The 16033-nt window shown below is 45.4% G+C and overlaps 1 long non-coding RNA gene and 1 other non-coding gene across 2 annotated transcripts in view; both read right to left on the bottom strand.

Annotated features, from left to right (window-relative positions):
- Window positions 1-332: 332 nt before the first annotated feature.
- The window catches only part of LOC128322804 (uncharacterized), an 87646-nt gene continuing 71945 nt past the window's right edge, over window positions 333-16033 (bottom strand). The window contains exon 3 of the long non-coding RNA XR_008306006.1: window positions 333-2277. This is a non-coding gene — a long non-coding RNA (uncharacterized LOC128322804). The remainder of the gene's footprint in view (window positions 2278-16033) is intronic.
- TRNAA-GGC (transfer RNA alanine (anticodon GGC)) lies at window positions 15702-15779 on the bottom strand. The gene has a single exon. It is a non-coding gene; the product is annotated as a tRNA-Ala (tRNA).

Here is a 16033-nt window from a genome sequence, read left to right as displayed (position 1 = left end):
TTTGTGATGAGGCAAGCCCACGTGGGGGAAAGAAAAATGCTGCATCATTCCCTCCATGTTTGCTCAACAAAGGCTGTTTCTTTAAAACTTAAAACTGTTCCTTTGGTAATTGCTGCCACCATGCCTACTTTAACAGATTTTATTCAACCCCCTTGTTGTGGGCAAAACTGTCATTCTTTTTACCAAATGGAAAAGTACAGAAAACCTTCCACATGCAGCCTACATGTGGATAGAAAACTTGGTAGGTTGTTGAACAATTAACACTGAGGCATGTTTGCACCAGAGTAAAACCCCTTTTCCTGAGTTAAACATCCACTCAAAGACAGGTAAAATGCAAAGAACAAAAAGAAAACTTTATTTCCAACATACTTCAGACTGCTTCAGTCTGAGGCTTTCTCAGCTTCTAGTTACAGGTAAAAAGAAATACTCGGTACTTTACAAGACTACGTCCCAAGAGCACTCCAGCTGGTGCTTGGAGTGGCACACTTTAAAATTGTGTTTACCCAGTTGCATAGAACAAAAATGCAAGAAAATAGAAAAAGCCTCCTTGAGAGTTTACAGAGACTTTTACAATGCCCTAGCTGGAAAAGGGCATTGGCTCAGTTTGCCTTGATTTGTTATGTTACAAATAACAACACAATAAACCAGTTGTAGGGATTTTCAAAAGCATGAAATCTAACAAAATCTAACGCATGCTACCTAACACACAGTTCCTTTCCCCAAAGCCCAAGTCCTGGCTTCCCTCCCGAACTCACCAAATCCATGGTAGAAACTTCAGGCCCCTGTGGAGCTTCTGGCTGCCACCATTGCCTGGCCAGACAACCTCTTGTTCCCCTGCCTGGCTCCAACTGAGGACCAAGAAACCCTCTTCACTTCCTGCTGCCAGGCCCTCTAGGTCCCGGCCACTGTGTGCTGAGTGGCTGATCCCCAGAGGTCACTGCCTGTCAGTCAGGACAGGGTCCACTTCTGGTTCACTCTTTAGGGGATGGGAGGACTGATCGCCACAGCCCTGTTCATAAACTGGCCTGGATCAAGGAATGGATTAACAAAAAACACCACAACCATTTGGGTTCCTGTTGGTTTCAGTCAGAACTATCTCTCATTCTTCTGCCCATAACACTACAATTTCCCAGCTATTCTGCATGAAATGTGAAGCCATTTGACCAATGGGCTCCAATTTAAAAGGCATTAAATAAGTCACGTGGACACAGCTATCTGAACTATAGGCAAAAATAGAGTAGAAGGGGAAAAAACCTATACCCTTAACCCTACAGGCACAGTGCATAGAAAGTCAAGTAACTGATTGGAATATCTGAATGGGTTTGTTTGGGGGAAGGTGCAAATAAAAAACAAATAGTAGCCTCCCTGAACAGAGTAAGCCATAGATTTGAAGAATACTAGGATTTTAGTATGTGAGTCTGTGTGTGGGTGGAGAGGGGATTAATTTCTCAATGAAAAATATTAAGTGCTTGCAGTACCAACAGTAAAGTATATCCTCCTTCTACCATGTGCTAGTAAAGATGGGGAAATGTGGATTAGGGTGTTGCATCTTTAAAAAAAAAAAATCATGTGAATTTTGGAGGCCAAATGGCAAAACCTTCAATGCTTAGGAATGTATGTGCTCATTATTTTCTTTTGAGCCATTATACCACTTTCTTTACACCATGTATGGGTTAGGAACATAAGAAGCTGCCATATACTGAGTCAGGCCATTGGTCTATCTAGCTCAGTATTGTCTACATAGACTGGCAGCGGCTTCTCCAAGGTTGCAGGCAGGAGTCTCTCTCTGCCCTATCTTGGAGATGCTGCCAGGGAGGGAGCTTGGAACCTTCTGCTCTTCCCAGAGCAGCTCCATCCCCTGAGGGGAATAATATCTTACAGTGCTCACAAATCAAGTCTGCCATTCATATGCAACTAGGGCAGACCCTGCTTAGCTAAGGGGACAAGTCATGCTTGCTACCACAAGACCAACTCTCCTGGTTTTACAATTGGCAGTGTAATCCTGCCTGGTGAGATTTCTTTAACTTTCCATATAAATGAAACGCAATAAAAACAATTCAATGATAACTTTGCACTTTAAAGTTTCTTTTTTAACACAAACAACAGAATTTGCAAAATAAAATAAAAAAGGTTACAGAGTCAGGTTAAAAAAGGTTACAGAGCTCAGACTCCTCTGTCCAAACTGAGGTTTTTCCTTCCAGTGTTGTTGTTGGCTTGTTTAGAGTTCTTTCCTTGCTGTGGTGTTAAGATACAGTCTGTTTCTGTCTCCTTGAAAGCCTGAAAGTAGTAGATATAGGCTTAACAAATAACCAGCCCACAGGAGCTCTCTCGGCAGGGACCTTCTTCGGTGTTGCACCTCCCCCCACCATATGGTAGTTCCTATTCAACTTGCAGCCTCCTGGACAAGCTTACATCACCTGTTTTAACCCTTAAAAAGCAGGGGTTGCACCATCATACATCCCTTTACAACCATGAGGGATTTCCTAGTATACCCACACTATGCAAGTATGTAGAGGGGAACATGGAAAGGGAATCAAGATTCAGAACAAAATGGTGTGCAAATACTGCAGGCAGTGTGTAAAAGTTAAGTTTCAGTAGCAAGTTAGGGGTGTTGCACACACCAATGTTTTATTGCAATGTGCCTTCTAGAAGGTCAGGAATGCAGACAGAGGGAAAGCCTGAGGAGCAACTCCTCACTTAATTTTGTTTTGGATGGAGGAAATACAGATTTGGGAAGAAAAATATGGGTTTGAAGATACAGGTGATTAGATTTCGTGGTGGGAATTCAGTAATATGGGGGAAATTCAGTGAGGGGGACTCACTCCTCAGATGTTTAGGGGGATTTGCATCCCTGTAAAAGGGATGGTGTGGAGTCGTACATTGGGTTGATGGATGAACTGATGTGTTAAGATCCCAACTGGAACCATAAATAATTGCCTAAATGGACTTAGTTCCTTTTTTACTCTTCTCCCTAGGTGGCAGCATATTTTCAGGAAACGTATCAGACTTCCTTGTGGAGTACATATGCAGTCACCATATTATCACATGTTCTGAGGCTACTATGCCAATGCCACATAGTCTCCAGCTACAATCCCAGATGTGCCGAAATGCGATTCGGTGTTCGAATCACTGCCATGATCCTTTTTAAAATGAGGGAGCCCCCACTCAGGAGCTAAACCAGCACCCCCGTGTCTGACATCAGATGTGCGGGACGTGTTGGGGCTGCGAGGCGCGGCCCCTGATTGGACGCGGCCTGGGTTCTGTTTGCCCCATGGTCCCTGGCCCAGGCTGCTTTAGATAGATAGATGGAATGTGGAACCTTTTAAGCGAATGGGAAAACCCTTTTATAGGAAAGGAGCCTCACAGTTTCCAAGCCCATAAACTCAGATTTCTGCTAGAGAATAAAAAGACATAAAGGTGGTTCCCACGATCAGTGGGAACCGCCTCGGGAGGGTTGGTGGGGAGAGCGGACTTAGCCCGCTCTCCCCACACATGAGCAGTCAGTCTGTTCCGGGCAGCCGAAGCGGCCACTCACGCAACTGCCGGCTCTGTTACGGAGCCGGCGTGGGCTGGGGGGGATTGTGGGCCGCGCGGCCCCCAGAAGCTCCAGGATGCCCTGCGCGAGCACGCAGGGCATGCTGGAGAGACCCCCAAGCCGGGAGGCTGATTTTGAGCCTCCCGGTTGGGGGTCTACTCATGAGTTGCTGCGACATAGAGCCACACTGTGGCAACACACAATTAGAAAAGCTGGGTTTGCAGAGCGCTCACTCCACAAAACTGGTTTAAGGGCAGGGCTACTTAAGCGGGTGACCCGCTTAAAAACCACCGGGCTCACAGCCAAGCCCAGTGGTTCTCACGATGGGAGAAAAATGGGCTAACATAAGAACATAAGAACAGCCCTGCTGGATCAGGCCCAAGGCCCATCTAGTCCAGCATCCTGTTTCGCACAGTGGCCCACCAGATGCCGCTGGAAGCCACAGGCAGGAGTTAAGGGCATGCCCTCTCTCCTGCTGCTACTCCCCTGCAACTGGTACTCAGAGGCACCCTGCCTTTGAGGCTGGAGGTGGCCCACAGCCCTCCGACTGGTAGCCATTGATAGACCTCTCCTCCATGAAGTTATCCAAACCCCTCTTAAAGCCATCCAGGTTGTTGGCTGTCACCACATCCTATGGCAGAGAGTTCCACAAGTGGTTCACGTGTTGTGTGAAAAGGTACTTCTGTTTGTTGGTCCTAGACCTCCTGGCAATCAATTTCATGGAGTGACCCTTGGTTCTAGTGTTGTGTGAGAGGGAAAGGAATCTCTCTCTCTCCACTTTCTCCACACCATGTATGATTTTATAGACCTCTATCATGTCTCTCCTTTGTCGTCTTTTTTCTAAACTAAAAAGCCCCAGGTGTTGTAGTCTTGCCTCATAAGAAAGGTGTTCTAGGCCCCTGATCATCTTGGTTGCCCTCTTCTGAACCTTTTCCAGTTCTACAATGTTCTTTTTTAGATGTGGTGACCAGAATTGTACGCAGTACTCCAAGTGTGGTCATACTATAGTTTTGTATAAGGGCATTATAATATTAGCCGTTTTATTTTCAGTCCCCTTCCTAATGCTCCCTAGCATGAAATTGACCTTTTTCACAGCTGCCGCACTTTCAACGATCTGTTCACCACGACCCCAAGATCCCTCTCCTGGTCAGTCACCGACTTCTCAGATCCCATCAGCGTATACTTGAAATTGGGGTTTTTTGTCCCAATGTGCATCACTTCACACTTGCTAACATTGAAGCGCATTTGCCATTTTGTCACCCACTCCCCTAGTCTGGAGAGATCCTTTTGGAGCACCTCACAATCCGTTTTGGATTTCAAGCCTGATTTTCCGCTAGCCTGATTTTCTCCCATCATGTGAATATCCTCACAGTTTTGCAGCTGTAAATGAGGTGCTGGGGGGGGGGAGAAGGCAAGGGGCCAGGGGTGACACCTGTGCCTTAATGGACCTGCCTGGGGGCCTGGGTTCCCACCCTCCACCCCACCATGGGCTCTCTCATCTTGCAACCTCTCTGTGTCAGTCCATCACCCCCAGCCGGACTCGGATCCTCCTGGGCAAAATGCTCGGTCAGATCCCAGCAGGGAGAAATGCAAGGGGAGGGAAATTACTGAAGAGGCTGTAAGTTGGGCTCTGGAAGGTGGAATACATGCTGTTTTCAAGACAAGCGTGCTGCTTACAGATTTCATCCACTTCCTGGTATAAAATAAATACAAAAAACTGAGTGTGTGTGTATGTGTGTGTGTGTGTGTGCCTGTATTTGCTGTGACAAGGAAAGCTGCCCCTTTTTTTCTGGTCACAGCAAAAAATAATAATACTTGAAACTCAGGCACACACACAATTTTTCACATTTATTTTATAGTGAGTGAAACTTGTAAACAGCACGCTTGTCTTGTAAGCAGCATTTATTCCACCTATGTCAGTTAGTGTGGCAGAGATTAAAATAACTCTCTCACAACTCTCCACAAGAGAGTTTGGATTTACTGCCAAAAGTAAGACTCAGCTACATCATCATCATCATCATCAATAATAATAAACTTTATTTCTTATTTGCCCTATAACAAATAGTTCTCTGGGCAGCTCACAACACAGGATTAAAACATACAATAAAAACACATAACACATTAAATCATAACAGACAAAAAGGGAAAAATACACAATAAAGCAGTTTAAAAACTCATTTTAAACTTAGTTAAAAATCAAATCGGCATGATCCAGCATAACTGGATGATCCAATCCTGGGCTTTGTCTTGTTTACAATTTAAACTCTATGGTTAAGTGGGGGGGGGGACACACCACATGGCTCATCTAATCACATGACAGTGACTACCCCACATTCTGAATCCTACATTGCATCTACTGTTTAAATCCAGGGTAGAGATGTGTTTTCCTACTTGGATGATCATTTGTATGAATACCACTTATTTACCACTTTTTAACAAAAGTTCCCAAAGTGGTTTACATAGATATTAACTAACTAACTACCTAACTACCTAACTAACTAACTAACTAAATAAATAAATAAATAAATGGCTCCCTGTCCCCAAAGGGCTCACAATCTAAAAAAGAAACATAAGATAGACACCAGCAACAGCCACTGGAGGGATGCTGTGCTGGGAATGGATAGGGCCAGTTGCTCTCCCCCTGCTCAATAAAGAGAATCACCTGCTCAATAAAGAGAAAAAGGTGCCACTTTGCTCAGTTAGCAGGGGATTTGTACACAGCAATTTGTACATGGGTAGTGGAATCTAATCATGCCTTGAAAGTATCATCTGAACTGGCCAATGGACATCACTGCTTCTTTTTCCTTACTAGATTAGTCACATGGATAACAACAGCCAATCAGTGATCATGGAATGAATAGGGTAGGTCTAGTGCTACACAACCAATTGTGGCTGTGTAAACCATAGAGTTGCAGAACCATAGAGTTTGAGGGGTCATTGCAAGCCATCTGGCCCTCACTCCTGTTGGTTGCAGGTAGGTACCCTGAGCTCGCAAATCCCCAGCAAATGGCCGTCCAGCCTATACTTCAAGACCCCCAGCAATGAAGAGCCCTTCTTCTTGGGTAACTGTTTCAATTGTTGAACTGCTCTTACCATTAGGCAAAATTACTGTCCATCTGACCTGTGCCAGTATAATTAACATTCAATCCAAATCTAACCTCCTGTAACTTAAGCTCATCATCAGATCTAGTCCTCCCCCCTAGAATGGCAGAGGAGAAGCCTTTGCCCTCTTCTGTGTGACAATCCTTCCAGTATTTGAAGAGGGCTCTCGTCATTGATGATGATGATGATGATGTTTCCCCTCAGTCTTCTTTGGGCTAAACAAGCTTAGTTTGCTCGACTTTTTCAGAAGGCTCATGACAAACCCATGACAAACTTTGCTGCCCTTCTCTGAAGCCGTCCTAATTTGTTTAAAATACCCTTAAACTATATGGAAGTGAACCATGTGGCATCAGTAAGAAAGTGAAGGAACTGTTTCCTAGATTGGTCACATGGGCAATCTCATTAAATCAGGGATTGTGGAGTGGATTGGATGACGATGATGATGAATTCTATTTCTATACCGCCCTTCCAAAAATGGCTCAGGATGGTTTACACAGAGAAATAATACATAAATAAGATAGATCCCTGTCCCCAAAGGGCTCACAGTCTAAAAGAAACATAAGATAGATACCAGCAACAGTCACTGGAGGTTATGTGCTGGGGGTGGATAGGGCCAGTTACTCTCCCCCTGCTAAATAAAGAGAATCACCACATTAAAAGGTGCCTCTTTGTCAAGTTAGCAGGGGTTAACATGATGGCAGGATTTTGTGCAGCCAATGGCCGCATTCACACATAATGTGGAACCCAAGTTTTAGGGGACTTCCTCACTGTGTCGTCCAAATGCTTGCAACGCCAATTCTGCATGGTGACCGACCCTTGATATCACTTTTTAAACTCCAATTTGAACCCTTGGGTTGTAGTGAGTTTCGTATCTCCAAACCGAGGTTCAACACAGCCTGAGTGTCATCTGAATTTGGAACCGCAGGCTGCTTTAGCTGTAGCCAATGATGATGGAGGAAGCTCCTTGCTCCCTCTGGCTGTAATTGGCTGTGTCCTTCATGCCAGAAGGAAGCCCACACAGCCAGTTCCCCCTCCCCTCAGCAGTCAAACTGACTACAGTTAGATCGCTTTCTGTGATGTTCAGATTGGACAGGAGAGCATGGGGGTGTGGGGGTGTGAGAGCAGCTGTGGGTCCACTGGACCCGTAGTTCCCTTTTACGTATGAAAGTGGCCATAATGTCATGATATTGCTTTGGGGAAGTGAAGACAATTATGACAGCAGCAACTCAGATCAATTAAGTCCCAACCATGTACTGTACAAGAATCAGTGAACATGTTCACAGAGAGTGTTGACAAACTGTTGAAAGAGTGGAATATTTGTGGCATTGCTGAGAATGTTGACAAAATGTGAGAAGTTTCAGTTCAGATACTATTAATACCTGCAAGAGGTTAAACGGGAAAATGTCAGGATCAGTGCGGATGGTCCTCATGAAAGGAGACATTAGAGTGCATGTGGTATGCTGGCCCCTTTTAAAACAAGGCTTCCAAACATGCCAAGCATATTAAAAAATAAAAGATATAAAGAGCAAGCTTGGGGGGGGGAGATTCACATAGTTTTGTTTTCCTTTAATTAATTAATATTTATTTTTTTTAAGTATTTATATCCTGCCCCTCCAGCACACTCCTGCTTGGGGTTGCTTACAGTAAAAGGATAAAAACATAAAATCCACAATAAAAGAATAAAAGACAATAAAGCCTGATCCTGCAAACCACTGCTACCTCCCCTTTCTCCTGACCCAAAGTCCTGCAGAGGAGGGTCTAACCCTATTCCCTGTGCCACAACTCCCATGCAAACGGCCCCCTGAATTTACCCATAACTTAGCAGCTTCGGAGGGGGGTGGTAAAATGACCTGTGGGACTGGCAGGGAAACAGGACCCCCCCCCCTCCAATGCCTTGCACCCTGCTGTTCTTTTTGAGATGCAAAAAAAACCACGGGGTGTCCCAGTCACAGAACTCTCACCAGGGCAGCTCTCTCCATGAGCCAAACTGAAGTAGTTGTCTCTGATGGTGACTTTGGGGCATTACTTGGGGAAGCAGAATGCACCCCCCACCCCACTGGTGGCAGTCTGGTAGGCCATTGTCACCTCCATCTCTATGTGCCTCCGGCAGCCGTGCCCCCCCCCCAGCCCTGGGGTTGCCCTCTTTCTCCTCACTTCCAGTCTAAGAGGCTGGGTGCACCCCACGGGAGGCAATATGGAGCATGTCTTTGGTGCAAGCAGTCACCTGGGCTCTCTATCAGTGCTGCGCTACTAAATGAGGAGAGCTGGTCTTGTGGTAGCAAGCATGACTTGCCTCCCTAGCTAAGCAGGCTCCAACCTGGTTGCATATGAATGGGAGACGATGTGTGAGCACTGCAAGATATTCCCCTCAGGGGATGGAGCCGCCGCTCTGGGAAGAGCAGAAGGTTCCAAGTTCCCTCCCTGGCTGCTCCAGGATAGGGCTGAGAGAGATTCCTGCCTGCAACCTTGGAGAAGCCGCTGCCAGTCTGTGAAGACAATACTGAGCTAGATAGACCAATGGTCTGACTCTGTATATGGCAGCTTCCTATGTTCCTAATCAGCAGCAGCAACAACCCCTTATCTCTCTCACTGCCCCCCTTTCCCCCAGCACCTCCCTAGAGGGGAGGGGGCAGGAGGAAGGGGAGGAGGCAGGAGGAAGGGGAGGAGGCAGAGAGACATGCTGCTACTGAAACCCAGACAGAGCAAATCTGTCAATTTAGCATCAGAAGCACTGGGGATGTGGGGTGTTGCCAGGGAAAAAGGGTCCCTGGCAACCAAAGATCTCATCTTGCAATCCACCTGCATTACTGGACTCCTGTGGTTATCTGAAAGGCATCACAGTTCTGTTGGTGTCAGAACTGGGGTGGGGAAGAGAAGTTTTAACTCCCTCAAAATCAAAGAGCCTTATTTTGGATAATATATGTTTAGGATGGGAGCACTCAGATGAAACATCACCCCTCTCCCTCCCTCCCTCCGTCTCTCTTTCTCTCCCTCTCCCCACACTCTCTCTCAGAAACCTAACATGCGAAACAAAGCATACCCCCAATGAAATACATGTTGCCTGTCCCTATACCTTTTTCTGGTGTTGCTGCTAGCATTCCAAAAGATCATGTAGTTCTGTCCTTTTAGAACTCTGCCGTTTTGAGATGTTGTTGTATGTTTGATTGTTGCATCCAAACTCTCTGCCCATAGCAACCTAAGACATGAGGTGGAAAAGATGCAGCCTAGCCTTTCCCCTGCTATACAGATTCTCAATGTGCATTGAGTTTCTTGAGGTGGGGAGTATGCCATCACGTGAATGCTCCACATGTTTGAAAATAAAACTGCTAATATAATAATGCCCTTATACAAAACCATGGTGCGGCCACACCTGGAGTAATGCGTACAATTCTGGTCACCACATCTAAAGAAGGACATTGTAGAACTGGAAAAGGTGCAGAAGAGGGCAACCAAGATGATCAGGGGCCTACAGCACCTTCCTCATCATGCAAGGCTACAACACCTGGGGCTCTTTAGTTTAGAAAAAAAGATGACTGCTGGGAGACATGATAGAAGTCTACGATCATGCATGGTGTGGAGAAAGTGGATAGAGAGAAATTCTTCTCCCTCTCGCATAACACTAGAACCAGGGGTCATCCCTAAAACTGATTGCCAGGAAATCTAGGACCAGCAAACGGAAGTACTTTTTCACACAATGCATAATCAGCTTGTGGAATTCTCTGCCACGAGATGTGGTGACAGCCAATAACCTGGATGGCTTTAAGAGGGGTTTGGATAACTTTATGGAGGAGAGGTCTATCATCGGCTATTAGTTGGAAGGCTATAGGCTACCTCCAGCCTCAAAGGCAGGATGCTGGACTAGACGGGCCTTGGGCCTGATCCAGCAGGGCTGTTCTTATGTGTATTCTGAAGTGGCATGCTTCTAGGATGGGTGCAGAGGTGCACCTAGGTAATTTTGGAGCCTGGACCTAAAGGCCTTTGGAGCCCCCCACTACCCCACCCCCAGCTGTAAGTTAAGCATCATCCCGCTACACACACACACACACACCATGACACACACACAGGATTTTAAACACTTCGATTCTTGAGGGCACAAACAGCAACTGAACTCAAAATAATGTAAGCATATAAAACAAGTATATTTATGCAGATATGCATTAGCAGAAACATTTCAACATGCAACTGAACATATTCAAAGGTCACAGTCATGCTGTCAGCTCGACAACCACACCACCTAGGACAGAATAAAGAGGAGGGTGGCAGGGAGTGTGGAGGTCCTGGACTTCTGCACGGAGGTCCAGGGGTAAGAGCACCTCTGGATGGCTGTTTCACATCTGAATGTGCAGACTGGCCCTGAGTCTAGCTGTTCTCTCTCATTGGAACATAGGAAGCTGCCATATACTGAGTCAGAGCATGGGTCCATCTAGCTCAGTATTGTCTACACAAGGCCTGCTCAGTTTTGCCCCACCCCCCGCTGTTTTTGGATTACAGCTCCCATAATCCCCAGCCATAGTGGCCAGTAGCCAGGGATTATGAGAATTGCAGGTCAACATCTTCTGTATGATCCCCCACACTCAGAGAGGTCCGTCTCTGGTTGCCACTGGTACGTCTGGTGGCGACTCGGAACAGGGCCTTTTCTGTAGCTGCTCCTGGTCTATGGAATGCACTCCCGGCAGATATCTGCAGTTTAGGCTCGCTGTCGGCCTTTAAGAGAGTCCTAAAAACCTTTTTATTTGGCCTGGCCTTCCAAGACTTGTAACGTGTTGTTTTAAAATGTATTTTAAATGGTTTTAAATAGTTTTCATCATTTTGAATTGTTTTTACAGATATATTGTTTTTAGCATTGTTTTAATTGTGGGGTTTACAGTATATCTTTTAAAAGTTGTTGTACACTGCCCAGAGCCTCTGGATGGGGCGGTTTATAAATGTAATAAACAAACAAACAAACAAACATCTGCAGGAGGGCTGAAGTTGAGCAGCCCTGGTCTACACTGACTGGCAGAGGCTTCTCCAAGATTATAGGCGGGAGTCTCTCAGCCCCATTTTGGAGATGCCAGGGAGGGAACTAGGAACCTTCTGCATGCAAGCACGCAGATGCGCTTCTCAGAGCAGCCTCATACCCTAAGGGGAATATCTCACAGTGCTCACATGTAGTCTCCCATTCAAATGCAAACCTGGATGGATCCTGCTTAGCAAAGGGGACAATTTATTCTTGCTACTACAAGACCAACTCTTTCCCACCTCCTAGACCAGCTCTCCTCTCACCTCCGAGCAGAGAAGCAGTGTGCTATCACTGGAAACCGATCTAATGCTGCCCTGATCATCTGTTGTGGGAAAGAGAGGGATACCTGGACTGAGCATTTCCTGTTTGTGCACTCACCCCATCACCACTGCCAATATCACAATACTGGTCTAGGGGTGTGCACAAAACCGGCTGGCCTGGTTCGGTTTATGTATGAACCGGACCTGAACTGGACCGGGCCAGTTCAGTTCTGCACCCCCTAGACACCCCCCTTCAGTTCAGTTCGTGTGGTTTGTGATTTTTTTAAAAAAAACTTAGCCCTTCTGGGGGGATTTTTCCGAGGCCAAAGTGGCCACCACAATAGGGGTGAGGCCCAGAATGGGCCAAAGACCACCCCCCCAAAGGGTGATTTTCCACATAATGGAGTCCGGCAGGGAACCTTTGGAGACCGCCCGAAGCCTCGGAGAAGCCCCCAAAAGGGGGTGAATCAGTTTTTTTAAAAAAATGATTTCAACCCCCCCCACCAAATGGCCAGGGGCATTCAGTCCAATACCAAACTGAACCAGGGACAGGGTGGGGGGGTCAGTTTGATATTGGGCCATCAAACTGAACAGTTTGATTTCGAACCTCTTCGACATCAGACCTGTTTGCACATCCCTATACTGGTCTGTTAAATAGGGCAGAAAGTGGCATCTCAGTCATTGCAGCTTTTTCATTCCATTGTTTCAGACAATTGGTCCATCTATCTTTGGGTTCACTCTGACTGGCAGCAGCTCTCCAAGGTTTCAGGCCGGGGTCTTTCCCAGCCCTACTTGGAGGTTCTGCCAGGGATTGCACCTGGGGTCTTCTGCATGCTAAGCAGGTGGTTTGCCACTCAGCTGCAGCCCCTAAAACTACACCCACAAGCCAAAGAAATGAAAAGCAGGAAGGTCTGTAAATCACTGTCAAGTAGTGATTAAGGAAGATGACTTTGATAAAAATCCTGAGTTATACTATTCAAACCCAAACCTTTGGTGTGTGTGTGTGTGTGTGTGTGCTTTCCTTTAAGGCAATATTCTTTTCAGCATTGTTCTTCTTTAATGGTTCTTCTGTAACAGCTCTTGTGAATTACTTGGCATTCAGGAAAGCACTCCTGGACAAACTATTATTATTTTTTGTTAACAATTGCAGGTACTGCATAGCAGACCAAGCGTGGGTACACAAGACGGTGTTTATCTTACAGTCTGTTCCTCTCAACTCCAGGAAAAATTATGATAACATTTCCCTAACATTTCATTAGCAGTTTGAAGTGGGAGAAATAGATGGGCCCCAGTGATTCTGTTGCAGAACCTATGCTCTGTGGGAGATGTGCAGCCTTTGAGCAGTTGTCTTTCCTTGTTTTATTTTTATCCCACCCTCCTTACATAGAATTCAGGGCAGCCTATTTAAAACCCTGTGAGATACAGTAACTCTCTCAATGCCACCCAGTGAAATTTGTAGCTCATTGAGGATTTGAACCCAGATGTCCCCACTTTCAGTCCAGCACTCTAACCACCACACAACATTGGCTCTCTTTGATAGCTGCAGAAACCAGAAGCAAGAGAGATTTCTGCTGGCGGCGGGGGTGGGGTGGGGTGGGGTTATGTAGAACTCACTTGATATAAAAGCTGGCCCCCAATATTCCATACCACTCTCCCAATATCATGTCACATTTAACCAAGTTCCACAGATATAATTCAGTAGGGGCTATAGAGACAGAGAAACTGGCTTTGTTCACAAGATAGAGTTACTAGGGGCAGGGAGCAACACAGGAATATAGGAAGCTGCCTTATAGGGAGTCTGACTAGTGGCCCATCTAGCTCAGTATTGTCTACACTGTCTGTCAGATAGGGATGTGCATTGTGATTAGTTGGCAATTTGATTCTTTTCGAAGCAGATTGATTTGACCGATTCGACCTAGAATTGAATCAGCATTGGTTTCAATGGTGATTCTAGGGGTTGCATCAAATCGACCCTGATTAGATGTGAATTGATTCGTCTGTTTGAACTGTCACTCTGTAGCCTGTTCTTTTAACTTGTGGTTGGTCTTCTGGCACTGACTACTGATTGGTTGGCAATCCCCTTGCTTCTTTGTTATCATTCAAGTCTTTGGTTGGCATGAGCAACTGTGCCTCCATTGCCTGGGGGGGAAGGACAAGGGAGGGGGGAGGCAGAAGGAGGGACTTTCAAAATATATATAAGGGGACTTTGCCTTTTCTGCCTTTGGGGAGAGGACGACAGCTGCTGGTAGCCCCCAGAAAGCTCCAGCAGCTTCTTTTTCTAGTTCTATGAGGTCTCATTCCCCATGCATTTCAATAGGAGAATTTCCCCAGGTTTTCCAGGACATTAATGAATTTTTCCAGGGTTTTGGATGGTTTTGGTAGTCTGTCCAAGGTCTGGAGCTGACCTGAAAAAATGTCATGTTTCTATATTTCGTGGTTTGATCTGGGAGTTCCGTGTCAATCAGTGAGTGACTCAGTGAGGGCTTGCAGTTTGCAAGCTTTTTAACATCTTAGCTCTCTGTGACTCTAGACTTTTGCTATCTGTATGAGGGCTCATTCCCTATGTTTTCCAATTGGAGAGTTTCTCCGGATTTTCCAGGAACGTAATAGATTTTTCCACGTGTTGAGGGGTTTTTTGGGTTTTGTTTTTTTTTTGCAAGGTCTGGAACCTACCTATGAAAACACCAGGTTTGGTCTGGGAGTCTCATGTCAGTGAGTGAGTGACTGAGTGAATCAGTTAGTCAGTCATGCCCAAGCAGCTTTATATTATAGATAAAATTGTGCATCCAAAAATTCTCTTTACCAGAATTCCCTTATGACCTGTGTTCCCTGCAACAGAAATTCCCAGATGTTGTAGACAACTCCCATAATCCTCAACCAAAGGCCATTGCAGCTGGAAACTCTGGGAGTTGTAGACAACAACATCTGAGAATCCCTGTTAAGAGGGAACAGTGGTTATGACCCCCATCAACCTAGCCGCTCCAGCTGTCTATAGTTTACAATTTGTAGTAGAGAAAAATGACTGGTTTATGTTGGAGAACCATTTTTCTGGCATCCAAGACTTAAATTGACATTCTAAAACTACATGATAAAAAGAAGTTGTCCTCTTTTTCTACTCCATAGAGATCTTTTTTTTCTTTTGTTTTTGTTCAATATCCTATTCAAGCAAGACCTTCTGTCCAAAAGACGAAAGATTAAAGCCACTGGTGTCAAGATATGATTGAAGACCTTCCCACCCAAGAATACAGGTCTCTCCATTCCTCTGACAAAGAAAATAAATACTACTGAATCAACTGCCAAGTGGAAAACATTTCACCCTTCCACAGTTAGGGTTAGTCAGGTATGTGAGGTCTACGGATTAAAACTTCTTTGGGGAAAGTTATGAGGAACCATAAGTCTTCTGCAAAGTTTCAGTAAAAGCATATAATTCTCTGTCCTTTTGCTTGATAGATTTACTTTGCCTCATGTACTGTGAATATTTAATGCCCGCATTCCTAATTATTACACTCCATTTTCCTTTGCCTGCAGCCTCCCTGAGGCATTGATGGTTGAATGGAGGGAGATCCTGGTCTAAATTGTTAAGAGAGAGAAATGTTTAGAACATCCAATGTGATTGATGTTTTTTGGGATGTGGAAAGCCTCCCTGTTTACTTTGGTAGATATTTCTGCCATCTGAGCATTGGGGAGTCATCAGAGGAATAGCATTTTAAGAACAAGAAGAGGATGGTATTTGTATTGACCAGCCACCCCTCTGAGGTAGATCACAAGGCAAAGGCCAATTAATGCAAAAGCTCTCCAAGTTTGGAGATGCCCAGGATTGAACCTGGGACCTTCTGCATGCCAAGCAGATGCTCTACCACTGAGCTATGGCCTCATCCCCTAAAAAGAATATTTTAAAACAGCAGACAGTGCTCACATGCGCTCACCCATCCAAATGCATACCAAGGTGAACCCTGATTAGCACAGGGGGCAATTCATTCTTGCTATTACAGGACTGGCTCTCCACATCCTAAAAGCAAAAGAGCTTTGCAGCAACTTAAAGGCAGATACATCAGTGTCTGCATGAATAAATAAATGTTTATTTCAGCAGCTATTTTCTGGCAGTCGGTTTAACTTTGGGGTTTGTTTGTTTTT

The sequence above is a fragment of the Hemicordylus capensis genome, chromosome 4, assembly GCF_027244095.1.
Source record: "Hemicordylus capensis ecotype Gifberg chromosome 4, rHemCap1.1.pri, whole genome shotgun sequence".
In the NCBI taxonomy this organism is placed as follows: domain Eukaryota; kingdom Metazoa; phylum Chordata; class Lepidosauria; order Squamata; family Cordylidae; genus Hemicordylus; species Hemicordylus capensis.
The sequence above is the reverse complement of the archived record's forward strand: the minus strand, read 5'-3'. Positions and strand labels throughout refer to the sequence as shown.